Source organism: Onychostruthus taczanowskii, unplaced genomic scaffold, assembly GCF_017590055.1.
Source record: "Onychostruthus taczanowskii isolate IOZ18803 unplaced genomic scaffold, ASM1759005v1 scaffold17, whole genome shotgun sequence".
NCBI lineage: Eukaryota > Metazoa > Chordata > Aves > Passeriformes > Passeridae > Onychostruthus > Onychostruthus taczanowskii.
The window spans coordinates 11,057,704-11,084,892 of record NW_024498906.1 but is presented as its reverse complement, the minus strand read 5'-3'; the positions used below and the strand labels follow the sequence as shown (position 1 = coordinate 11,084,892).

Below are 27,189 nucleotides of genomic sequence, written 5' to 3'. Positions count from 1 at the left end.
TCGGTCCGGCGGGGCCGGTGCCGCCGGCGGGGGCAGCGCTTTGTGCGCCGGCGGGCGGTACCCGGGGCGGGGGGACGGCGGCGGTGCGGGGAAGGGCACAATGGTCCCGGCTGGAACGCATCCTGCCCATCCCGGGTGAGATGGACGCCGTCCCGGGGGCGCAGGCTGGCCGCTCGCTGCCGGGAGGAGGGCGGCTGGGATCCCCGCCGAGTGCGATGGATGGATGGATGGATGGATGGATGGATGGGCAAAAAGTGGGGGAGCGGTCTAAAACAAAAAGAAAGAAAGAAAGAAAGAAAGAAGGAAAGCTCGTTTCGGAGGAGCCGGGCTGTGCCTGGGTGCACGGCTTGCGAGTGCAAAATGGAGAAGAGCAAACCCTATTGATCTGAGAGAGGCAACCAAATGGGATGCTGTTGTGCCTGGATTCTGTTCAGAGGATGCTGATGGATATATTAAGGTGTTAGCCTAACGTGTAGGCATCTAAATAAATAAGCACGCTGATTATCCCCCCTAGAGCTTTTAATACACTGTATTCTGATGGAAATTTTTTGTGTTGAGATGATTACCTGTTTGGTGCCACACTTGTATGTTCTTCCCCTCCAATATTTATTCCTCTTTTAGTCTTCATGTTTCCTCATTGATTAGGCAGAGAGCCTGTGTGGTATGAGAAAGGAAAGTGTCAGAGTTTCCAAGAATCTTGCTGCTCATTCTTCAAAGCAGCATAATATAATCTCATTAGCTGATCATGTTATCTTACTCATTAATTTCAAGGCCAAAATAAACTTCACGGCCTTTCCCCCTCTCCTGCTCTGAGGGAAACAGGCTGGAGTCCAAGATGGCATGTTTGCTGTCAGTGAATTGCTGATGTGCCAAGTGTGTTTGGGAGCAGAGTGGTAAAGCTCTCCTCTTGACTTGGCACTGTCTCTCTTGTGATGATGCTCTTAACTTGAGACTGTGCTTGAACCACAGGTCATTTAGGTGAAGTTCAACGTAATCTCAGATATATGTGGTTTTTTTTTTTTTTTTTCCCCAAGTTTGAAAGCAGTAGAACTTGTACAGTTTGCATTAATTTTCTTGCAAGACTGCATCTGTGTAGGAGATGATGAGGTTAAATGGAGTTGTAGTTGAGCTTTGGGCTGTTCCTTGTGCTGCAAACAGTTCTGACCCTTGGATTTTAAACATAAATATTCTAATATTTCCTGTAACTTTCACAGGAGCCTTGGCTTTTGGTTCCCTTCTGTGTACTCTAGTCTTCTTTCCCTTTCACATCTATTGTTACTGAGCCTTCATGACTAACATTGTGCTCATTACTTTCAGTATGGTTTTCAGCCTTTTCTAAGCGCAGTTTTATGTACTCTTAAGAAAGAGTACACTCTCTTATTATCTCTCATTATCTCTTCCTTGCCTGATTCCCACCTTCACCTCTCCACCCTTATACACACAGTTAATTGGAGAAAGCAGGACAGAGAACAGTTGGTCTCCAAATATAGCTGTAATTCAACAAGCACAGGAAAAACACCTGACCAGATTGTCCCCGCTGAGCATGATAAAAATGGCAGGACCACTTCTCAAAACTTTGTAGTGCAGTTTAACAATGCATTGCAGATAGCTCCGCTGAGAGTGCTCAAGTTGTGCCTGACAAGGGCTGAAATCAGAATGGGCTTTAGTTGAGGTAATGTTAGAAAAAAGAATGTCATTTCTTCTTCCCCTTGTGATTTCTTTTATCTCTGAAGAGGTGCATTAACAACCCGGACAAAATTCCACTTATAATTACAGGGAACTCTGCTAGCACAAAGTATATGTTCTTTTCCCAGCCAGAGCTGGACCTTTCTGCTTTGTGTTAATCTTCTTACAAAATGAAATTATTACATAGTCTTGTGCTGGCTTCATTTTTTCCCCCCCTTTCTGCCTCTGTTAGCAGAAAGATGCATTGTTTTCAAATCCTAAATTGTGTTTTGTTTACTTACAAAACTATTACAGAATAATTGGATTTGAGGCTTACATTTTTGTGGGGAACCAGTGTGAATAAAGTATTGCTGTTAACTGTAATGAGTTCACCTGTTCTAAATTTATGATAGCCATAAATTTTGGGATGCTGCTTCTACACTGCAAATTAAAAAAAAAAAAGGTTGCATTCAGTCATGCTGCTTTGGCTTATGAGAACATAATTCTTAATAAGAATGGCCAGGGTACTGATGAAGAAACTTAATTATTATCTGCAGTGGTTAAAAATGTCCTGTTCTTTCTGGTGAGAACATAATTCTTAATAAGAATGGCCAGGGTACTGATGAAGAAACTTAATTATCATCTGCAGTGATTAAAAATGTCCTGTTCTTTCTCTGGTTTTTTTAGTGTCCATACTTGGTTAGTGCATGTGTAGCCTGGTTATAATCGATTCCTGAACAGAGACCAGGGGTCTGGGCAATTGGTACCCGAGTGCTGGGAGATAAAGAACAAAAGAAATGACAAAACCCAAAGAGAACCCAGGACTTGATTGTTTCCCAGACTGTTCTACTACCTTCTGGTGCAGACATCAGTAGAATGTGACAATAAGTACTCTCTGTCTACACTTGCATTCCATGTTCGGGCCAGGGAGCTTTTGCTTGTGGGTAGCTCTTAACAAGTAATAACATTTTCTTTTACCAAAACAAAAACGAAGGGAATAGAGAGATATTTAAAGGCGTTGTCCAAATTTCTTCTCTACCCATGATATTAACCAAGATAAAATAAGAAAAAGGAACACTAATCCCCAGGCCTGTGCTGCATGCTTGATGAAGATACTCTTAAATGTGTTGCATGAAAATCAGTTTGCCATCTGATGCAGGATCCTGGTAGCATTCCAGGCGTGAGTCAGCACCTAAGTTAGGGACTGATTATCACTAGGACACAGGCACCTGTGGGCAAAATCAAGATATCTAGGAAGTGTTTAATTTGCTGGTGTACCAAACTTTGGTTATTAATTGCAGAGGTCCAAATTTCAAATGGTTAAAAAGGAAGTGAACACTTGCTTATGTATTTTTTTGACGCCTCCAAAGTCAGCATATATTTACGATTAATCTGTAACATTTCCTTGTTACAAATATGATTTATCTGTAACATTTCCTTGTTACAAATGTGATTTATCTGTAACATTTCCTTGTTACATTTCCTGTGAGTCTGGACGTATTTAGGAGTCTACAAATGACAGTGATGAGAAGATGAACACTTAGACGTGTGATACGCAAGTCATAGCAAAGATGAAAGAAATATTTGTCTTTTTTGTAAAGACCAAACTACAAGTGCTGCCTTTGGATCCAGTCCTTTGCAGCAGCTCTGCCTTCTGCTGTGCATGCATTTGCAGCTGTCTAACCAGCATAACACTGCAGGATGGCACGTTTGTCTTGGGCAGCAGGAGACTTGGGTTTTGTTCTTGTCCAAATGAGTATTCAGTGTTACAGAGAGAACTGAGAGCCTATGGGGCTCTTTTTTGCAGGTAAACCCAAGAAAAACCCAAATAGTTTTAGGAGTTCTGTGCATTGACCAAGGAAGTGCTGCGTGGCAATTATGATGAAGCTTTCCTGGCCTTTTCCCTGGAAGGTACTGAAATAATTCACAGCTCAGGGTCCCTGGGGATACTTTGCACTGGGCTGGTGGGCAGAGGAGACAATCAGAGTGACCTCTCTGTTTCGTGCCTGCTTTGTGAAGGGGTCGGTGTTGTCTTGTACCTTGAACTTTCCGAAGTTGTTGATCTTGATGAGACAAACCTGGAGAAAGCAGGAATTGGCAGTACATCTCCTTACTCTTGGTAAAACAGCGCTGTTGTTCCTGTTGCTTTTTTGTCTTTTTTTTTTTTTTTTTTTTAATTTTTTTTTTTTAAATTTTTTTTTATTTATTTTATCCTTTCCCCCCAGCCCTTGTGGCTATTCTGAGGCATGCAACTTTAGGGAGAGCAAGCACATAATTTTGGGCTTGTTCCTCCCCTGGAAATTGGGGAACTTGGGACCTAGGCTCTGTGAGGCTTGCTCCTGCAATGCTGCATTTTTTGTGCACCCATAGGTGTCAGTTCCTCTGTAGAGAGCCAGCACGAAATAAAGAGAACAAGCTTTCTGTTCCCTCTTGGATGGGGAATGAAAGCTGGTGTGCTGACTAGTCTTAATACTGTCATTTATCTTGCAGTAGTATCAATAATGTGGTGTTTGCTTTCCAAACAAAAGATGTGGTTTGTGTCCCAAATAGTTGAAAGATCATTTGAAGCTTGGTGTGGTGGAAATCGCTAGTTTTCCCTGCCAAAATTGGCCCTGGGTTGCAACCTTGTTGCCTAATTGTGTGATAACTACTGGAGTTTCAGACTGCTCAGAAAAAAAAAAAAAAAATAAATAAAAGAAAATGCTTATCCTTGAAGTAGATGTTGATTTCCCTGTATTTTGTGAGAAAGAAAAGGCGTATAGATTCCTTATACATTTGGACTGAAATGGTAAAAGTTTTCCATACCAATGAGGTGGATCCCAGCGTATTGCAGAACGTTTAGAGTCCAACAGCTCCTGTGTATTCAGGGAAAAAAACCAAACCTATTCAAACTGCTACAATGTTCTGCATCAATGCTAAGAGCTACTTAATGGTCAGGCACAAGCGGTATGACATTGGACTCTGTGTGTAGCAGCTCTTCTCCATGCAGACTTTCTCATTTGCTGTAAATGAAATGAGATTTCAGGGACATTTTTAGTTCCTTTTCTTCTCCTCTTGTTGTTCTTGTGTGTTAGCATTGCTTAGGTAATTATAGTGTGCTTGCTAGAAGCCCTGACAGCCTAAACTGAGTTCTTTGTAAAAAACACGGTGTTTCCCTTAATTAAGAGAGACTAGAAACAGCACCTGAATCTATTAATTAAATAGTCAAAGTTGATCTCTATTTAGGATATATTAACAAGCAAAACAAAATGCATTTCTGACTAAAATATTGCCCAGAGTAAATGAGCTACTGTGAGGTGGGTTTTTTTTTTGGTGAAGAAAAACAATCTATTGGTGCTGCAACTGTCACACATGCACAGTCATGCAAAATTCATGTGAGATAGCTCCCAAGTCTATGGCACTGAGAACAATAGCCACTGTTCCTTCTTCAAAGCTCTTCAGAGATGTTAAATAATCCTTGTGACAACCCTATGAAGTGAGTATTGTAGTAATTTTGTATGGATGGCAAAACAATTAATCGGCATTGTCTCCAGCTGTACTGAGAAAGTGGAATTTGCAGCGTGCCCGGGGCTTGCCCTGCTGCTGGAACTCCTGCTTGTGGGAGCACAGGGTGGGTGAGCCTGTCCTGCTGCCTCTTCTTCTGTCAGTATCTGTGCTGATGGAAACAACCTGCAGATGCTGTGCCCATCAGCATGCAGGTGTGTTGGTCAGGGTGGAGTGTGCATGTCCTGATAAAGGATGGATTTAGCTCATTTTAAATTATTCTGACCACGTCACTGGCATCACTTCTTGGAGGAGAGGTGTGTGGAGCTGTTGGCTGCGCTGTGATCTGGAATGTCCATCTGAATGTGAAAGTTGTGCTCTGGAATGTCCATCTGAATGTGAAAGTTGTGCTCTGGAGCCAGTCTGAGCAACCCAAGTTCCCTCATTTGTGGGATGAGATTCTGGCCAGACACTTCCCACTGTAGCCTTGCCAGCCTGGGCTTGCTTAGTGTGACTTGACGGTGGTCTCCTGATTTCCTTTGATCTGAGGAGGGTGCAGATCCCACTGTTCCCTCTGCTGCATGAGCACCAGCTGTATCTGCCAGCTGAAGGGGGTCTGGATAAGCAGGACATCAGTTCTGTTTGGGTCAGAGTGGTGTCACAGCTTTCCTGTGCAGCCTGGCTGTGGCTGCTGAGATACTTGTGTCTCCTCTTCTCCTCCTCCAGCTCTGCCTGCTGCCCTTCCAGGAGTTATAAATGCCACAGCAGATGGCTTGGGGAGGCAGTGTCTGTAATTACTGCTGCAAGATTCCCCGAAGCTTGACTCTGCACAAAGAACGCTTTTTTCCCCCCTGGAGATTCAAAGTTGTCGGTACTTCAAATGCAGATTTAGTCTTTTCAGGGGAAACACGATGGAGGAAATGTGTGATTTATGTGCTGGTTCAAAAGAAGCCTGTCTTTCCTCTTGACATAATTCATACCATGCTTTAGTGTTAGCAGTTTTCAGTCTTCTCTTGCTAGGTCAGCTCTCATGTTCCTGGTAGTGATATGGGCTACACTGCTTATGGACCCAAGTTTTGATAACAGCTGACATGCTGCTAAATAACACAACCACAATCAGTTTATTTGGTAGGTAGGTAACCTTCCAGCAGGTTTCAGTGTGGATGTTGTTCTCCCATCTGAGGAACGTGCAACTCTGTGTTTGACACATTTTTAATGCCTAATGCAAGAGTTCCTCTCCCAGCTGTGGTTGATTGACCCAAGGTTATGCTGCACAGTGTCTTCTTTTCTGTGGGCTCCTTGCTCCAAACACCTTTCTGAACTCTTGATGTGTCTGAGCTGAGTTTTGTCCTCTTGCATCTCTCTGATGCTGATGGCCCTTGGCTTATTAACTATGTAGCTAGTCAGGTTTGCATTATGAGAGGGCTAAAGTGAAAGGGAAAGAAAGGTTTTCATTTCCTGAGGTCAGTGAAGAGGCTGTGACCCAAATCAACCCCTGAGCAATGTTTTTTCCTTCTGATGGTCACAGCAGAGGTTGTGCCTCTGGTTCCTCAGACAGCTTCTTGTGGTTACTCATAGCACAGAGGGTTGGAGCCCCTCTCTTCCTAGGGAGCACAGGAGTCTCCTCTCTATTTGAGTTTGGTTTTTTGGGTTTTTTGTTTTTTTTGTTAGCTTGCTTTGTTTGTAAAGTACATTTGGCTAAATGTACAAGTAGCAATGGAACTTTGGGCCAGATTGCAGATTTTCAGTGAAATATCATCACTGTGATCATGGGATTGAGGTGGCTTTTGTGTTTTGAGGTTTTTATCTTGTCTTTTGCTTTCCTGGCCACCCCATAGCAAGGGGACAGGGCCGTGCCTTTTTGCGTCTGTGCTCACAACTAACTCTTCTGAAACCTGTAAGTGGTTTTCCTATTGAATTTGCCTGTGGTATTGCTCTTACTTGTGGAGAGGACAACTACTTGAAAACAGATGCATATCATATTTAGCTAGCAGTGTAGCAAGGATGTTGTTTATATAATCTTTTAGGAATTGAGATGGCTTAATCTGAAATAGGATGTACTTTGACTAACACAGTTTGCTTTTTATTTTCTCAAGTTGAGTTGTTTCTGTCAGTGGAAGCTGAACTGGCTGGCCTAACTCTCCAGCTGCATTTTTCCCCAGTGTCTTCTGTGTTGGTACAACACCTATTGCTGCCAAACACTGCTGATTCCTTTCAAGCTTTCCTGCCCAAATATTCATTAGAAAGCACTCAGTGAGCCCTCTGTCTGCTCTGCAAAGACTGAGTTTGCATTCAGTGCCTAACAGCAGTGGTGCCTTAAACTGAGCTTAGAGGGCAGCAGCAGAGAAGTGCCTTGGCTGCAGATCCCTGGATGCTGGGCAGCAGCAGCAGGGTCACGGTGTGCTTGCCCTGGTCCTCTGCTCCTCCCTGGCCATCAGTGGCTGTCTGCTGCCAGGGATGTGTCATGAGGTGGGGTGGACCTTGGCTCTGACCTGCTACGGATGGGCTCGTTTGCTGCCTGGGTCCTGCTCAGCCTCCAGAAAAGGCATTCAGCCTCACCTTTAAAAATTGGATAAAATGTCATTGCTTCAGCTTGTCTGCTGCAGCTGTAGCTGTGAATTGAGGACCATAACTTATGGTAAAGGTTTTTGGAGCTTAGAGTCTAAGAATGAAAACATGTCCATTAAAAACGTATGTTATGATGTTAGATGTGTACTGCTCTCCTGGGTGCAGCTCTGCCTATATCAAAACCCTCTTGATGGTACCTCTGTTTTTTTTTAACATTGAAGCTTTTGCCAACAACTTTCCAATGAGGAGAAATTTCTGCAGTGATCTCAGTGTTTGTTGGTGGATCTGGTCTGGAGGTTGAACCTTTGCTTTTCCTTCAAGGCACTGAAGGGTGCAAAGGCTGTACTTTACATCCATCTACACTCTTCCAATTCTATGCCTGTCCTGATGGCTCCCAGCGGAAGCTATAAACTGCTGTCAGGGGTTATCTGTGGGTAACTTGGCTTGCTGGGCCTGGGAGAGGAGGAGGATGTGGTTTTCTACCAGGGAAGCCAGCAGAAGCTTCACTGCACTTGGCATTGCATATGCAACTAGCACTGGTTGCTCTTCACACTCTTGCTGCTGTGAAGGAAGGCACATCCTTTGAGAACATGATTGGGTTGATAATGGCAGTGAAAACTTCTTTCTCAGTGAAAGAACATCCAAAAGAATGTGGTTTCACATTGGTTTAACAGGCATTTCCTCTGTTGATTTATTTTAATAAAATCTTGCCTAGATGACTTATTTAATTGAATGTTTAAGCAAGCTGAAAGCAGGCATTTTACTGTCTCTTTAATTTGTGCTGATACATGGTTTAGCATAATTATTTTTTAATGCCCTTTTTTAAAGTGTAGTGCCCTCATCCTCCTGATGTAGTGCCCTCTTCATTCAAGAAGTGGATTTAATTTGGAGCGAAATGTCTGTTGTATCGGTCTCTTTAATTTGTGCTGATACATGGTTTAGCATAATTATTTTTTAATGCCCTTTTTTAAAGTGTAGTGCCCTCATCCTCCTGACCCTCTTCATTCAAGAAGTGGATTTAATTTGGAGCGAAATGTCTGTTGTATCGCTGCCCTGTGGCAGGGAGGTATGTGGGAGGGGTGGGCTTGGTTAAAAAAAAAAAAGAAAAAAACTGCTGGCTTTTAAAGCAATGGGTTCAGGCCAAAAAGCATTAAGAATGGCTGAGGCATACTGTGGTGTTTATAAGCTGTCTTTTTGAACCTCATTAATTTAATTCTAGATGTGAACCTTGCAGCATTGCACAGATGCCTTGGTTTTACTGGGTGACCTGAAATAACCAACTTAGTTTTTCTCCTTTCCCCCCCTCCCCATTCCTCTCACAGGCCTGTCCTTTCTTGTTGGCCAGCATGAACTGTCCTGGATCCCTAAAGAGGAAACAGAGCCATGTTCCTTCCTCTCTTTTGAGGTTTCTGCCTGATCCAGTGTGTGGAGTGGTGGAGTTCTCCTGGGTAGGAGGATTTTGTCACTGAGCAGATAAAATTGGCTCCCTCCTGATTAGTTTGCTCCTTGCTCTTCCCCGGTGCAGTGGGAATACCAACACGGGTGAAAAAAAGGTTGGCACCATCATTTATAGTGGCATTGCCATTTAGTCTGGAATGTAGGAGTCTGCTGGTACTCTTTAACCCTCTCTTAGAATAAAATTAATCACAACAGCCTCAATTTTTGGTGATACCATTGCCTGCATTCATTTGTGCCTCTGTATTTACTCTGGAGGCTTTTTTTCAACACTGTTCATTAACACAGCAAGGTTGGCAAAGCTTCTAAAGGGGAAAAAAGCTCTAGGCTGTCTTGTATTCCTACCAAATACCTGTTTTGATAATAACCAAAAATGCAGTGCTTCCACTTAGCAGTTTGAAACTCGAATGTGTGTCAAGATGCCCAAGAACCCCAAACCCTTCCTTTCTCTCTGACTCCAAAAGAAAAAATCAAAGCACCCCATATGAGGGTACAAACACACACACACACACTTGCAAAATGGTTGTCCTTGGCATGAGCTGGACTGGGGCATGCAGCTGAAGGCACCTTTTCCTGTGGACCAAGCTGTAAGAAAAACAGTGGGAAAAAAAAATTCATAGAGATGTCTAGAAAACATGAATAAAGGGAAGGTTTAAAGTATCAAGATGGTTATTCATAGAGAACACCTGAAAGCCTGCTGCAGGAGCAGAAGGAAGTGAAATGTGGAGAGCACAAGTTAGGGATTTAAAATGCAGAATGGAGAGCTGCAAAACTTTGGAAGAAGCTTTCTGCTGCCAAGCAGGAGTTGTAAAATTGATGTTGCCGGAAGGAACTCAAAAAGAAAAGATCTTGGCAGATGCTGGAGAAGAGTTGGGGTTTGCTGTTTCTGGGTATTGGAGTGCCTGGTCCTTGGTGGGAAATGAGCCCTTATGAGATGTGGCAGAGGGCAGGGCGTTCCAAAAAATGTGAGCTCTGGCCTTTCCTGCTCATCCTTATGTTGCTGTGCAAAAAAAAAAAAAAAAAAAAAAAAAAAAAAGCTAGGAGGGGGTGGAAGGCAAGAAATTAGTAGTCATGATGAAGAGAAGTACAAGGTGATGGAGAAGCTTTGCTGTCAAAGGTTGGGGACAGCTGGGTTAGGTGACTTATGGAAATCTCCTTTAGCTGCACAGACTGAAATTTTATATTGGGAGAGACTTGTGTTCCAACCCTGCTCCACTCTTGGAGCCTCACGTGCTGTGAATTCCAGCACAGGGCAGCGCTGCCCTGACTGTCAGATCAAATGACCCTGGGAAGGATATTGGTGTTTTTGCTTTGCTGTCAAGTGCTTCTTTCAGATAGGGGCTGCTTCTTACCTTCCTCTCTGAGAACGTGAAACAATTCACTGGCAATCCATGTGTGTTCCATGGAGAACGTGGAGCAAAGCCTTGAAGGTGGTGACCTTAGAGATCAGCCTCAAAACAGGTGCACCAGAACGACCATGGTGCCTTCAGCTTGCTGTTTTTTTCAGCCTTTGGGCTCTCAGTGAGTTTCTGTGGCACAATGAATTCCTGATGACCAGCCAGAGGAGAGTTGTAACTACCAGGAATGCATGGAGCTCACTAAACAAAAGCTGAAAGGCCGGGTGAGTGCCCACAGAATTTAAATGCAGGTGCTGGTTCTCTCTACAGCACAGTCCTGCTTGCCTTTTTGGTATTGCAGCCACTGCACGAAGCTGGTGGGTGCTGAAGGAGTTTTGCAGAACCATAAGCACTGAATTAAAATCTGAGTCAAGTTCCTGGCTCCCTGCACCAGCGAACGCTTCGCTAGCAAGCATCTGAGATGAAGTACCAGAAAATTTATGGACTGTGATGGTCTGTCACTCTGTGAGCTGAAAAGAAATACCATCCAGCTTCCTGAATTGATTTCTTTGGTGAGTGGTGAGCCTAAAATTATTTGGCAGGACATGTGGTCTCTGTGTGTTGGTAAAACACGGGCAATCTGGGATGCTCCGTGCGAGGAGGTGCAAGTGGAGCATCTTGTTCTTGGAGTTCTCTTCCCAGCAATGGCCAGCATGTCACCTTGGCAGTGCTGAGCTCTCATCAGCTGTGTATCAATAAAGCATCAAAAATGTGTGTATTTCTAGAGTAAATGAGGCACAACTTGGCTCCTGACCACAAGGAGATTCAGTCTTCTGCTGCTGGCTATGGGGCCTACATAGGGCAGGCAGAACTAACAGAAACTGAGCCTCCATTTGATAATTCAGTAGCTTTTGGGGGAATCTGTAATTTGCTGGTTTTCAAAATACCAGATGCTCTGAGAGGGGCACCCTGCTGTGTTTCTACCTTAATTCCAGGACAACATTAAGATGGGGTTCTGTCCACTGGAATCATTTTGGATGTTATGTGAGGTAAATGGACCCTCCACCTTGGAAGACTGTTTTGCAGATAATGTAGTGTTTGGAGTTCACAAATCTGGTGGAATTACACGTTTGAGAGAGGGTATGAGCAGCAGAAAGCCAGTTACCTGCACCCCACAGTACATATTTCCTCTGGATAGCCAGCGAGTCCTCATTAGCTGTGTGCTTCTAAACCTGCAAATAGTTGTTACACAAATTAAAATCCACACTACACCGATACAGGTCCTCTCTGTAGGGGTGTCTGGCTTACAGCAGTGGTGTTTAACAAGTTCCAGCAGCTTCAAGAAAATACAACCTGATTACAAACTGGTTTTTTTTTTTTTTTCCCCCTGCACTGAGCTTTTTTGCTTGAAATTTTAACTTGTATGTCTTCTAGAGAGGGGCGGATCTTCTCAGACAGGTGAAATTGTGCATCTCCAACTTATCCTGGTGTAATTTTCTCTTGTTCACATCCTCCTCCTTCTCTTCCTTGTTTCATCCCACTTATTGTGGGTTTTGTCAGGGCCCTTTTTTAGGCATTTAGAATCAGTTGCCAAATCACAGTAACAAGCAGGTAAGTTTAATGCTGCACAGCATGACAGATGCAGCAATTGTACTGGCAGTGCTTCATCTTCATGGGCTTCATTTCTGTGCTTCCAGTATACTCAGATCAGGTTTTCTTCAGGTTTCTTTGCTGTTCATGCACCTCTGACCATTTTATGGCACAAGTTTTGTGTGGAGGAAAGAGGAGGAGCATGAAGGGGGTGAAAATGGCCTTTATTCCTGGTTTTTCTTGGATTTAACATTCATGTTGCCGTGGGGTGGGGGCTGCTGTTCTCTGCCAAGTCCGTCTGTAGGCAACCTGAATGTAGCAGGTCCACATTTGGGCAGCTGCTGCTGTTTGTTCAGCTGTGAGCTAAGCCAGCAGGTCTAGGGGTGGTCTGGGTTGGAGGAGAGGAATGTGCCAGGGAGATGCTGTGGGGTCTGTGCAGCATCATCTGTTCAGCCTGTTGCTTTCTGGGACTCCTGTTGCCTGTCTTATTCTAAATTCCTGTGGCATCTTTCCTCTTGCTTCCTTGGGATCTGTCGCATCTTGAATGTGCTGTTTGTCAAATTATTTTCTCCACTAGGAACTCAGTCATGAAGTTGTTTCTGCTGCTTCTTCCCCCTGTGTCCCACCAGGGCTTGGTGCTGCTTTGTCAGAGGCCAAGAGGCTCAGCCTGCTCCCTGAAAGGCTCTTACAGCCATTTAAGAGCTGCTGCCCATTTTTTAAGATCCATTATCGCTTCCTTTTTTTGGGAGTCCTAGTTTTCTGCCTCGGGTCTGGACGCAGTCCTAATTTATGTAGAAATCCTCTCTTGAAACTTGTTCAGTTGTTAACTTATCACAGACAGCTTTGCAGTTCTTGTGATGGAAGTGAGAGTTTCTGCATGTGGAAGGGGCTGTGCTAACCACTAAAGATTTTGGTTATGTTGGCCAGTTCTTGACTGCTGCTTTTTTAGTTCTTTAATGACAGGTTATTTTGGGAGGAGGAATGTAATCGGGTCAAAAATCAAATTTCAGTCAGGGCTGATTCATTTTGTATGGGCATGTTTTGGTTGCTGGGCACTGCTCACAATAGAAGTCAGAAGAAATTGGAGTGTTCAAACTAATTTTTACAATGGGTCCTTCCCATTGGCAGTGATTGGCTTTCCTGACATGGTTTCATTTCAGACTTTGGAACACTAATTTCTGTTTTGTATTAAATGTACTTTTGACTAAGAGAAATGTGTTGGAGAAAGTAATAAAGCCCAAAGGGGGACAAAACCATTTCCTCTTGGCATAGTGGTTTTTCTGTATATCAGGCATGGACATATTTTGTTTTGACCTGTTTCATTGCTAGTATGAACTTGAGACTTAAAGTACTTGCCACTGAGCAGAGTAAACATATAAAGCATTCTAGTAAATTAAGGCAGAGTATTTGGAGTCTACAAGGTGTCAGCTTTGTTCACCATATCATGGTGGTTCCCATTAGCAATCGTTGTGGCCTTGGAGAGCAGGATGGCTCCGTGAGCTTAGAAAACACTTTCCAAAAGCATGAAGTGTGCATATCAGGTAGTTAATATCTATAATGTCTGATATTTAAAATCTGGAGGGGATTTGAGTTCATCATGTATGCTTTTTCATATTGGAGCTTGATTGATTTTCTTTTTTTGAAGAGAGAGAGAAACTGCCATGATCTCTCACAAAGTAATAGAGGGAAATAGTGTTATAAATCCCTTGATGTGTTGTGAAAGCCTAGACCTTTCCTGTTGCTACCTTCCACTTTCCTCCTGTGATCTCAGGTTTTTTATTATGTGCTCCTTCTCTTGTGCTCACTATTCTCAGAAGTGTATTCAGACAGACTGATACCAGGCAAAATATAAAAAAAATATTTACTCTGAGACAGTAGCTTTTTTCCTGCACACTGAAATCATGTGTCCATCCACCAAATGAACTCTCTGGAAGGCAACAGGATGGAGGGACCAGGCTGGTTTTAAACTGTAATCTCTGTTTAATTAAACGTTGTAGAGACTTGTGGCATGGCTTGTCTAGCTGAGCATCTCCCTTTAGGCAGTTCAGGGTGTTTCTCCTGGCCTGGAGCCACCACTCTCAAAGGGCACTGGTTTCCCAATGGTCCAGTGTGGCATCTGCCAGTCCTGTGTGGATGTTGTAGATGTGTGTTGGAAACATCTAAAAACGTCTCTTGGTGCTATATTTAGAAACCCAGATCTCTTCCATAAATGTTGGTTAGAAGTTCAAGGAGCAACTTTTCTCTGCCCTTTAACCTAGAAGCATTATCCTCAAACCTCAGCCATCTTTTAATCTCCCTGCCTTCCTGTGTGTGTCCAAATGCTTTAAGTTCCAATATGCAAATACACCCATAGGTCAGTGCCTTAATTCAGTTTAGATTATTTGACTGTCTTGAAGATGTGATTTCATGGCTATAGGACTCGAAAACCACTCTGAAATTAAGGTCTCTGACTAATCAATAATAAAGGGACATTGCAAAAATGCAGATGTATAGAAGTAGGAGTACTCTGCCTTGAGAGATAGATACTTATGGAACTGCAAGTGCTGTAAGCCTTAGTATTTTCATTATTGTTGTGACCAAGTTTTTTTTTATTATGCATTAAATAGTTTATAGGCAGCTGAGCAATGCCTGTAAAGTGCTTGCTTGCTGTCTCCCCTGTTTCTGGCCCCCAGTATTATTCCCATTTCAGTGAAATGAAATTCCTCTGCTATGATCAAGGCAGAAGGAATAAGGTAGTGATTGGTATGGTGAGATTTCCCCCCCCCCCCAACTTTCCCATTGTCTTTTAACACACTACTTCCAAACTAAACACTGTGTGATAGCTTTGTGGTAGCTGTGATGGTCTGAAGAAACAAAATAAAACAATTCCAGGGATTAGCAGCTTTGGAAAAATATTTGTCCTGTGAAGAGAGAGGTCATTCCCTATCAAAAATGACTTGCACCTCTGTGCTTTCCAATCCTCTGTTATCCAGAGGACAACACTCTGATAAATGTTTAAGTCCTTTTGATTTCAGGATTCCTGAATGAAGTTGCTTTTTTATTTTTAATTTTATCATCATTCCTAAAGAGTGACTTGGACTTAAAGGGATTGTTGTTGCAAACTGCCTTAGAAAAAAAATATGACAACCATCCTGAGCTGTGGAAAGAAAGATGAGTGTAGATAGTAGGAGAAATTGGGGTAAGGTTCAAGAAGTCTCTGAATGTTGTTGTTCTTTTTGTCTGAATACCTCTCAGATGTTAAGGTGGTACAGATTACTTGTTCACTAAGACTGTTTTTGTTATGACTCCTCTTATATAGGTCTATATAGATTCAGTTGTTCAGTATTTTGGGTAAGTATTTACTATTTTTGAATAACCTTCTAGGAGGCAAGGCATAGAATGGAAGGGGAGAAGTTTTGGGAGGGGGCAGTTTACATATATATTCCTTTTCTCTTAGTTTTTTTTCAATGTCCAGGAGAAAGACAGGAGCAGAGCTGTTTTTAAGAATCAATTGCTAAGCAGAGCTTTAAACCTAGAAATTAGTAACTAGAAACCTTCCCTATAGATCATGCCCATCTCTCTAGTGACCAGCATTTAAAATTATGCTTCATCCAGATTATTGCACTATTGGAAGTAAACATTCTTTCCTTTGAAGTGCATCAAATGCTCATTGCAGTAGTGGTTGATGTGCCTGATTTCAGAAGTCGTTCTGTTTATTTTTACCTAATTTTCTTTGTCTAAAGTACAGCCACTACCTTGAATATGTGTCAAAATATATTCTGTTTGCCAGTATGTACATTGAAAAAGTCTCACAGCAGTGTGTTATAGAATTGTAATGGGTAAGTAATATGTAGTTCGTGCTTTCTAAATATTTCAAATGATGTTTGGGGGTTGTAATGAAATGCTGCTTTGTGGTGTGACAAATCACTGGCAGCGGGGCTGGTAAAGTTTGCAGAGGGTGGATTTAGGTCAGGAAGGAGGTGACAGCAGAGCCTGCAGCGCTGTGGTCAGGGCTGGGCAGTGGGGCAGGACACGGGGTTGAAAAGCCAATTCTGGCTCTTGGCAAAATGCACTCGTGAGGAATCATAACCCTTCCTTGTGACCGTAAAAAAAAACCCCATCAGAGGTCCAGAGGGCAGCTGTGTGTTTGCTTTACCTGTGCCCTTTACCCTGGTTGTGTGCCTTTTCCAAGGGGTATTTATATTTTAAGCAACATGAGATTGCAGCAGGGCCCTGAAGGACGCCAGGGCTGCTTTGAGGTGTGGTCAGAGCTCGCGGGCTGCTCTCGCTGAGCCTGCCCTGCGGCACACGGCCATCCCAGCACGGCCTGCCTCATCTCTGACCTGCAGCTGGACACATCTGGAGGTGGCAGGGTGTGCAAACACATCTGGCCAGCCTTGTGCCTGGGATACACTCCAGTGGGGTACTCCCTTGGAGAAAGATCCCTGGATTTAGAAGGCATGAATGTGGAGCTGGCTGTCCCTCTGGGGCGCTGAACCTGAGGTGAGCTCTGGTGAGCTGTGTGAGCAGAAGGTGCTGCTGAGGCCAGGAATTCTGGCGGTGCCTGAATTCCTCGTGGGTTCCTCTCTCCTGGAGCAGCTTTCCCTGCAGTGGGTAAGCCAGGGGTGGTTCCTGTGGATCTCTGCCACAGCAGCTCTTTGGTGGGAAGAACGGGGCAGCCTCGTTTCTCAGCTTGTTAGATGTGGTTTGGGATTTGATATTTCAAGGTGATGTTTGTGCTGGAGGGCAAAGTGGAGTTGGGAACTTGTTAAAGAAAAGCTGTAATCACAGAATCATACAATGTCCAGTGGTTGGAAGGGATCTTAAAGATGGTTTTGTTCCAAACCCTCCTGCCATGGGCATGGACACCTGGAGCCAGGTGGCTCCAAGCCCCATCCAGCCTGGCTTTGAACACTTCCAGGGCATCCGCAACCTTCCTGGGCAACCTGTTCCAGTGTCTGACCACCCTCACAGTAATGAATTTCTGCCTAGTATCTAGCCTAAACTTCTCCTCTTTCAGTTTGTACTGGTTACTCCTTGTCCTGTCACTACAATTCCCTTACATGTCACCTCTGGAGTGAATATGTGGTCTTAATCTATTTACCACTGAATGTGCTATACTTGGGATGATCTGTCAGCATGGAATTCTGTTTTCTATATGCCAGTAAATATTTTAACCTTTAGTTACTAATACTGTTTTATGGATCCCATATTCCTGAAACAGCAATTACTTTTTAAATTTCTCATCCACTTAGGAAAAGTTGTCTTTATTCATGTATTTCTGTTCCCTCTGAGGATAATAAGGAGACATCTTTTGCTTCCTATATGGAAATAAGTGAATGTGATGGATATAGAGAGGCACCTCACTTCTTTTTAATTTCTTTTTATAGAAAGTGGGTCTACTGTTCCATTTTAGCCTCTTGTGGCACCTGGAAAATAAGAATCAGGGAAAGCCTAACCCTGTACTCAGGCTGACAAAGAGGTGTGAAAACAGACTACTGATATATGGATGCAGTTGGGTTTTTTTGGTGGAGATTGCAGGCAGTCAGTCTTACTGCAGGACCCAGATCTGTCAAATTTAAATGACAAGGAGAAATCTGTTTTTTGGAATTTGATTGTTCATTTATCTTTTTTTTTTTTTTTTTTTTTTTTCCATTGCCTTTCTTTGTGTTTAGAAATTTTATACAGAGAAAGGGAAAAAAAAACCCAGCTTGCTTATTTGCCTAGTGTTAGTTTCCCATGGTCAAATGTTGTGATTTCTTTTTCTCTTTGATTTTAAAACTTTAAAATCCATGCTGTGAAATGAATCTGGAAAACAGCAGGTAGATTAAAAAGGAATACACTTTACCACAAATAATGGAGCTCCCAGGAGCAGAGAGACTGGAAGCACAGGAAGAGAGAGGCACACGCAAGAAGGAATAAATCTCTTTGACTGTGCTGCTGAATGCTCAAAAGTCTTTCTGCATGTGGTGTGAGTAAATTGCCAGCTGTCTGTAGTGCTCAGGAATAATTATTCCCTTCTCCTTGAGTCATTCTGGAGTTGTTCAAGTCTATCTGTGCATGAGCAGGGCTTTTTCTGTTTCTTCTGATACCTCCAGAGTGAATGCTGCTTGGCACCACCCCGTGCAGTGTGAGGCTCACTGAGCTGATCCAGCTGTGTCCAGGGTAGTTTTGCACCATTTGCAAAGAGACTGTAGGATTGATAGGAGGCAAAACATATTTTTTAATATCTCTGCATATTGCAGGGGCAATATGCAGAGATATTAAAATTATTTTGTCTTTGGGTTGGGTTTTTTTTTTTTGTTTTTTTTTGTTTTCCTTAGTGGATGAAACATATAGGTGGAAGTAAAAGAGGATGTAGTAAAGCTGCCTGGTTTTAATTCCCTTAGACTTTTAGCAGATTTATTTTCCCTAAGTGAGTTTTTGCCTATGGCTTTTTGTGTGCATATGATGCTGTGTGCATTTTCTGCCTAGGACAGGGCTCAGCCGCTGTTAGCTTTCATGCAGTGTTTGTCCTCTTGGAAGTTTCTGTTGTGTGTTTTGCTGGATGTGATTTTTAGAGCAAAGACAGAAGTAAACTTGGATCTGGTGAGGGAATTGATCCCTTCCAGCACCCCTTGGAAGTTGCTATCATCCTGTGCCTAGCAGAGGTGAGAGGAGCCTGCTGTGCTGCCCTAAATAAACTTTCTTGCTGTGTTCAGGGAGGCTGATTGGTTTCATTGATAGAGCTGTAAACGAGACAAACCAGCCTGCTTTGAAGCCTCTGTGCCTAATGAATCACTCAGGATGTTTTGATCTGTCCTGTACAGTTTTCCACCTGAGCTACTCTTGACTATAAAGACCTGAACTTACACCATGATGTGGCAAACCCTTTTAATTTGGTTGTTGTTACTGGATCCTGTAGCTGTTGCTTAAAGAAGGCAGTAGAAAGAGCCTGGCTGGGCAGTCCCTTGCCTTTGTGTCCCTGTTCCTGGTGTCCCCTTTCCCTCTGCATAGATCACAATGCCTGCACACATCTGATCCCACCCCAGAGCTGGTGTCCAGGTAAAGTTTCGCTGCTTTCCCTTGTCATGGAGCTTAAAAAAAGTAAATGAACAACAGCTGTATTGATCAGGGCAGCATGGAGAGGAATAAAGTGAGTTTAACAGAGCATCTGCTCCCACATTTTGCTTGGAACAGGGGATTTGTCACCCAGAAGAGTCAGGGTGAATATGTAGCATTTTTCTGGCTTATTGTCATGTGGGATTTTGTACACACTGGTCAGTGTGTTGCATGTCCAGATGGAGCCAGGCTCCCTGTCTCTGGTACAGGAAATCTTGTGCTTGGAAAAGTCATCTTTGAAATACTCAGTGATCTGAGAGAAAAAGCAAATAAAGTTGTCATCTTTTCCCACATGACCCCTGCTTGCCCTGCTCCAGCCCCAGAACTGTTTCCTGCACAGAATTGTTTTCTCTTATTTCATTTATTTTCTCCCACACATCTTCTACTAAAAGAAATCCACTTACTGCATACATACTTTTAGTTTATCTTTTTAGGCTGCTTTTACTCATTCTTCCTCATTATCAGTATGGTTTCTTTGTTTCCTTCTGTATCTTTTTCTGTACTTTCTCTTACTTTCTTTTCCTTCCCGTTTTTCATTCCCTGATCCCTTTGCAGAGCCCCTCCTTGGCTTTTCAAGTCACAAGCCAAAATTAGAGGGTGTAGGAATTATGCCAGGCATGAACCCATGTCTCATAAATCTGTGTGCAAACTGTAATTTCTCTCAAGGAAAGCTTCCAAACTTGATTTAAAAATTTTTTGGTTACAAAGACTATTCTGACCCTTGGGAAGTTGTTCCAGGGGATGCTGGTCTTTGCTGGAGTATGTGGCTTGTGACCTCTTTGTTTTTTAGTTTCATCCAGCATCTTTGTTCACTCCCATTGCTTCTCCTGCCTCTCTGATGGAGTTTTCTTTATCTGCTCTTCCTCCCTTCGCTCAAGAACTGTCCCAAAACCTCATGTGCATGTTTTCCTCTTCACCATTTCTTCAGGACCTAATTTTTATGCCTTTTGGGTAGAGTTACTGACTGGTTTGAAATCCATTGAGTGAATACTAGAAGGCTGTTAGTATGGTTCTACTCTTCAGGCTGACTTTGGAGGAAACAATCATCTCAAGTCCTGAGTCTCACCAGGCTCAGGAATTTGCTGTGTATGTAGAGCCCTCCCTTAGTTTTCAGTGGCTCAGCATTTAAAATTTTTTTTTATATTCTGCTGCTTGGCTTTGCCAGGTTCCTGTCAAGGCTTTTTTTGGGGAAAGTATACCTTTTGGTCACATGGAAAAAAACTCATGAAAAAACCAGCAGGACTCCTTCACCGGACTCTGTATTTTTACAATCCTGATAGGCAGTGCCACGGTTGTATTTGTATTACAACAGTATGGCCCTGTTTGCTTTAAGCCCTGTGTTTTGCAGAACTGGAAATAAGTCCTTGAGGCTGTTGGTTTCTCAATTCATGAAGACAGAACTGGAAGATATTTGAGGAGAACAAGTGGATTTTTACCACCCTTCAGTGTGACAGGCAGACCAAGGCTTTTCTGTGGAAAACTGGCGCTTGCCTTGGAAAGGTCAAATATGTGTTCAAATAACAGCGTGCAGGAACAGAAAACCCTTTCAGAGCAGGTGTCCAGAGATGCAATAGAAGTTATCTGCTTGTCTCTTATTATACCTGTCACCAGAGAAATCTGGTGAATGAGTCTCCAGTTTCCAGCAGGAGAAATAAGTTACAGTGAACAATAAGAGACCCATGGGGAGTGCCCAAGGCATAGTCTTTCACACAGACTGAAAGCTCTTTTCTTCTGTGCAGGAAAAGAACAAATAAGGAAAACATTACTCTGCTACTGATGGGACACATGTGAAGCATTAGGAAAAATTAAAAGGTCAAGTTACTTGCAGTTCTCTGAAGTTAGATCCTTATCTCTGTGCTGAGAGAATTGAGAGAAGGGGGTTTTTTTTTACTTCCAAGGAAAAAGGAGACAACCAGTCAGTCTGGCACAGGAATATAAACCCACTTCTGTTCCTCAAAGTATAAAAATTGCTTGGTGGAACAGATTGAGTTGTGTGAAGAGCCCTTGGAGCACATTTGCAGTTGTAATTTTCTGTTATGTGCTTCATAGAATCATCAATAGCGTCATGGAATGGGAGGGGTTGGAAAGGGACTTTGAAGACCATCTCATTCCTACACCCCTGCCGTGAGCAAGGACACCTTCCACTAGACCAGGTTGCTCAGGACTCCATCCAACCTGGCCTTGAACACTTCCAGGGATGTTTTTTGCCTTTGCATGGAGAGGAGGAAATTGAACTGCATGGATTCTGCATCCCTTACCTGTAGAAGCCTCTCCTGAAGATGTTTTTGCCTATGGAAGTGAGCATTTATAGCGTATAGAGGCCCTACCTGGTGCTTCATACTTTTGTTTTATTCTGAGGATTTTTAAGGGTTTTATAAATTAATTTTATAGAAAAGACTTGAAGTTCATTTTGCATTTAACTTTATGAAAGGTTAGTGAGTGAAGTTAACAGTACAGATTTAAGGCCAGTGGACCTCAAGGTGTTGTAAAAACTACCCTCAAACTTGTACAGGTTTCATGAAATACAGATGTGGGCATGTGACAAGCTCATCACTTTTGGGTGCACACAACTGCAGTCCTTTCAAGGACAGAATCATGGATATGTCTTTCCCTTGATATTTGCCATGTTTTACAGAACATTTTCTGTCTTGTTATTACTTGCATGTGCAGTACCAAGAGCCTTGGGTTTTGCTGTGCCAGCACTTTGGAGTTGGAACGCCTGTGAATTTCCTAAGGGAAATGTGCTTGTTCCTTTCATGCTGGAGGATGTGCTCGGCTGGGGATGAGGATTTTGGCCAAGAACACTGCACCAAAATGTTCCCCACACGATGGGCTGCTTCTGCATCAAATTCAGCAGCTGTTTCCTTGTATTGCTGTCTTCTGCAGTGCTGTCCTCTGCCAATTCTCCCTTTTCTCCCTAAGGAGAATGCACACTGGAGAGCTGATTCATCAGCCCAGTGAAGAGCTGTGCTCAAATTAGTCCTTTCCCCAGGCTTCAGAGTATTGTCCAGACATGAACAGGAATGGAAGGCACTAGGTGTGAGTGTACAGCTCTGGTAAGGATTTATCATGTGTGTTTCTGAGGGTCCTGTTATCCCATCTGGAAGTAGAACTGTTTCTGTCCCCCTTTGCAGGCAGCTGCCAGATCTGCTTAGTTTGTTCCCTGCACTGACCATTTTTATTCTTTTCATCCCTGCCCCTCCAGATTGGCTGTCCTCTGTTGTCCAGCCCCTGTAAGAGAAGTGAACTGCCTGATAAAGAGATATACTCCTTTTGTTCTGCAGCTGGTTTTTCTCTAATTGGGGAGCCAACACTGAGGATTTACATCTAGGTGCCAATAAAGTGAGTGCATGAGAGATCTGCTTTCTCTCAGATTTCAGTGGCTCAGTGCTTCTGGCTGGAGAATAAGCCAGCATCTATTATATATAGAGCAGGAGCAGAGAAAGCAAAGAAACAGAACAACAGATTACTGAAAAATTCTTTTAGTCTCTAATATATTAATAAAGATTTGGGATTTTCCATAAACACTTGAGTTAAAATATTGCTCCTCATGTTGCTCGTGTCTCTAATATATTAATAAAGATTTGGGATTTTCCATAAACACTGAGTTAAAATATTGCTCCTCATGTCATTCGTGTCAGGATGAGCCTGGATGTAAGGAAACCTTCCCTCTCTCCTTTGTTACCTTCTTTCTGTAGGTTCTGGATGAGTATCCAGAATAGTGGAGACAGGGAGTCTCAGGGTAGGAGACATCTTCAGAGCATATCTGAAGCAGTGGGAGTGGGTGATGCTTTGTGGCAAGCTGTGGAAAGAAAATGTTTGGAAAGCAATGGTTCAATGAAGTACTTGGTGGTGTTACTTGCTGCAGTACTCTGGCTGCTCTGGGACACAAGAAGAGAACTCTGTAAAAAAAAAAAAAAAAAAGTAAAAAAAAATGATTGTAAGGATTGCCCCTGTCATCCACCCTGCTTAGACTCTATTAGGTTACCCCCTAACTTGTTTTTGACCAAGTTGGACCTTCTGGCCTTTCTTATAGCAGCACTGCTCAAGCTTTAGAGTAGAACCTGGAGTAGCAGTGGCTGCATTGCCTGGCAGGGTGCGTGCCAAAGTGGAGTCCTGCCCTTGCCCTGAGCTCTTCATTGTGCCTTGTGAATCAGCACAGAGTCCACTGAAGGAGAAACAGGCTGCTACAGCAATCTGCCCTGAGCCCATGGGATTCATATCCTGAGAGGCTGCTTAATACTAGCTGTGTGTGATAACCTCTGGGTGTTTGAATGTCGTGCTTGGAGGAGGAAGGGGGGAAAATACATCCATGTGAAATGTTCAGACTCAGGATATTGCTCAAAGTGCTTCTCTGTCTTTATCAGTAGTTCAAACAGACATGCTAATCCCTGTTTTTTTCTAGTAGCTGTGGCGATTGTAACCACAGTGAGAAAGGTACATATTGTAAGGAAGATTGAAAATTTACCTGTCCATCAGATATCTGAAGCAAAATTTATAAAGACAAACAAACCCCCAAGAACAGAACTGTGCTGCAGTATGGCACATAATTCTCATAATGCTTTTTAGCAGAAGTCCTCTCTTCTCCTCAGTGCCAATGCTGGGCTTTGGCTGGGATTTTGGAGCTGTTCTCTGGGGGTTTTTCTCCACACAGGAGAGTATCCCTTTGCCAGTGGAGCTCAGTGGCTGTGTCTGCTTTGATCCCATGTGCAGTGCAGTATGAGCAGGCCAGGAGAGCAGATTCCGGTTTTCCTTGCTTTGTCTTCTTCATATCCTTTACATTTGAGGTATCCTGGTCCCTCGACTGACTGTCCTTCCTGTGCATGTGCTGCAGAGGTCTCTGGAGGAAACCTGTCCCCTGGATCTCTGCTCCTTGGGCTGTTGCTCCAGGAAGTGTCAAATTATCCTCTTCCCCATTTCACAGGGATGAAGCTAGAGTGTCATTTCCCTGACAGTGGTGTCTGTGTAAGCCCCTTGTGGGAACAAACTTTATTTCTCTTCCTGCTCCCTTGAGTGACCTGTGGAACTGGCTGCCTGAATCCTCACTGGATTTCTGAGATTAGGGTGGTGTCAGGGGCTGGGTGATTTTCACCATCAGCTCTCCAGAAGCACACCCAAAAGACCAGGGTCTCACCTTTGTGCACATCCTGTTTTTTGGGGAAGACAGAAAAGGAGCTTTCTCTCAAGCTTTGCAGCTGCTTTTTCTCTGGCCCAGTGAAGAAGCTTGATCCAGCTGGATGCCATTCCTCTCAATGTGTGAAATGATAAGGAGCAGGCACAGAGTTTTGCTGTGAGAAGAGGCACAGTCAAAGCCTTCTTCCACCCTGTGGTGTCCTTGAATGGAATTTTAGCAGCTCAGGCCTTGCTCAAGAGAGCGACTGTCACCTGTAGAGTCTTGTGAACCTCAGTCCTTAGGAGTTCTAAGCTGATGTGGGGTAGGTGTAGTTATGGTCAGGGTTCCCAAGGATGTCTTCCAGACAGTTTACCTCCATGTAATGGGAGTTTTCAACAAAGAAACCTAGTCCTTTGCCTTCTGTGGATCCCCAGGCAGCGTGAGCAGTATTGACTCCAGCCTGGTGCCTAGACCAGGACCACTGTTAAATAAAAGTGGGGACAGCTCTTTGCTATTCCTGCTGACTGCAGGCCATGGGAAGGTATTTCCAGGCCAGGACCTTGTGTCTTGCCTGATGGAGGTGGCACCTGGTTCTACCTGCACAAAAGGCTGGATGCAAATATCTGCAAATATCTGTGTGACTGCTGTGGACACTGAGGAGGTCATTTCAGCCTCACACATCTGCTCCAAAAAGTTGGAGTCTCCAGCATGGGTCTCATCTTGTCATAAGACACTTGTCACAGAGGAAAACCATTGTGATGAGTATCTTGGAATGGACATAGTGGAACAGGGGAACAAAACTTTGTGCCATGACTTATTAGTGCTTGAGCACTGATGAATAAAAAGCAAGAGATGGATCCTGAATCTACTTAACCTGCCCTCCCCGTGTTTTCATGCCTCCCACATGTTTCACACATGTGTGTGCACATTCACCTTTTGTCCCTTTTGATTACCCTATACAGCATTTTTGCTGGGCCTCCAGCCCTTTGGATCTTCTTCATTTCCAGGTTTGTGCCTCCTGTCCCCTTCCTTGAGGAGACCTCAAGGGGAGCGGGCTTCAGGGCGTTGAGACGCCTCACGTGGAGTGGTGTCTGTGCTTTGCTGGGCTGGGGAAGGGAAGGCAAATTTAGCAAAACCTCTGTTAGCTGCTGGCATCTCAAGGGAAGGAATTGCTGAGGGAAGGCAGTGGTGCCTAGAGTTTTTAGGACTAGGATAACCAGTGAATATAACAAACCACCCAGGTGTCCCATATCCCAAGTGTGCCTATGGGGGATTTAGGCCAGGTTTATTTGGAAGGCAATATAAACCAACAGACCATGCTTCTGTGCTCATCTTTGTCTTGGGAAAGGACATTTTGAAGCAGAATGATACCAAATAAAGCTGAAAATAGTGGTGGTGTTCAGCAATGATGAGGAAGATGACAGAAGGCAGGGCAAATACTGAGGAAAGAACAGTGGCACAAGAGGCTGGAGGGGCCTCAGCGGAAGGCAAAGCAGATCACAAAGGATTGAGAGCTGCAGAAATGGTTGTTAACATCAAATATAAAAGTGCATTACTTATAAAAGTGCAAAGGGAGCTACTTAGCCCTCTGTTTAGCTGCTGCCTTTGATGCTGGTGTGTCTGGCATTGGATGTGTTCTTGCTGGACTTCCCTTGTTGCTCTCTCCACCTTCTCATAGCAGGGGCAGGTGCCAGAGGTCACATTGCAGTCTTAATTTCTCTGAAAAGTTATTTTTGCCCCTTGTGTGCTCACGGCTGGTCCAGGGAGTGACCCCCTCGGTTTTCTGTGTCCTTGGGAGCTTTGTGTTTGTGGCCTGTGTTGAGGAACCAGCTGGGATCTGGGGGATGTCTGCTCAGAGGAGCACATCAGGGAGCTGAGCAGGACATGTGAGCAACTCTAATTACAAATGGGTTAGACCTGTGTGTTGCCTTTCAGTGCACAGGTTGTATGTGGTCACTTTGACACTCAAATACTAAAAAAATCCTGATAACAGCTAAGTTTGGGCATTAAATCATAGAAGAAAATGAAGATTGCAAAGAGGCAAACCCCATTTCATTCGCAGTGCAGGTTTCTGAACAAACTTCTCTTGACATGCTTACTCTGGAATTTAATCCATTTTGAAAAAGGGAATATTTAATTCACAAAAGGTAGACAAACTGCCTCAGAATTGTCATGTGAACTAAGTAGCTTTTAATCTAGGAAATAAGAATAAATCAGATGTGCTCCTTCTGCCACAGATGAACTTTCCTTAAGCAAAACTAACTTCATTTTCCTTAGTGTATGTGTTTTGTTGTTTGTTTTTAATAATCAGAGAGGATAAAAAGCATCTGATTTCCCACTAAAGTTTTGCATGCTTCTACTTTCTTGCTTTGGGGTACTTTACAGTGATAGCGAAACTTACTTTTTATCAGTAGAGGAGGAGAAATAGTGAGAGGATTGCCTTTTTTGGTGAATTCTATGTTGCTATGACAAGAGGATCCTTGAATTCAAACTAGATATTTGCTTGTCTTCAGTTTTCTCCAGAAGACTAAAATGAAATTCCAGCTGCATGAGAAACATTTTAATTAGTAGAGAAAATATTTCACAACAAGACAGAGTTAGGTGGGTTTGCTCAGTTAAAAGCTTTCAGGACAGCTTGTTTTTAAATTAACCTGGTGTCGTTCTGGCTTCCATAGTGCAACAGTTACGTAGTTCAAGGTCTTTGTAGACAAATATACAAAGGTCAGTCTGAGATTGAGGTAATTAGGGCATGTATGTTTTTAACTTCCAAAGTGTATTATTTTTTTTGAAGATCCACACTTTTACCTTGTGGAAAATCTGTGACTTGGGTGATTTGCACTGTATGAAGGTTGTAATAACCTGCCACTGACCAAACCTATTTATCTGATACCAGTGTGT

General features: G+C 43.3%; 1 protein-coding gene across 10 annotated transcripts in view; it reads left to right on the top strand.

Moving 5' to 3' along the window:
• AGPAT3 (1-acylglycerol-3-phosphate O-acyltransferase 3) overlaps window positions 1–27,189 on the top strand; it is an 88,350-nt gene that overhangs the window by 406 nt on the left and 60,755 nt on the right. For 4 of the 10 annotated variants that reach the window (XM_041400038.1, XM_041400032.1, XM_041400035.1 and 1 more), the window contains exon 1: window positions 16,322–16,580. The exons of 3 other annotated variants lie outside the window; for them this stretch is intronic. The gene's annotated coding sequence lies outside the window, so the exon portion shown is untranslated. Of the gene's footprint in view, window positions 1–16,321; window positions 16,692–22,501; window positions 22,521–27,189 lie in introns of those variants that run through there. 3 more of the 10 variants (XM_041400036.1, XM_041400029.1, XM_041400031.1) reach the window with 2 other exon arrangements.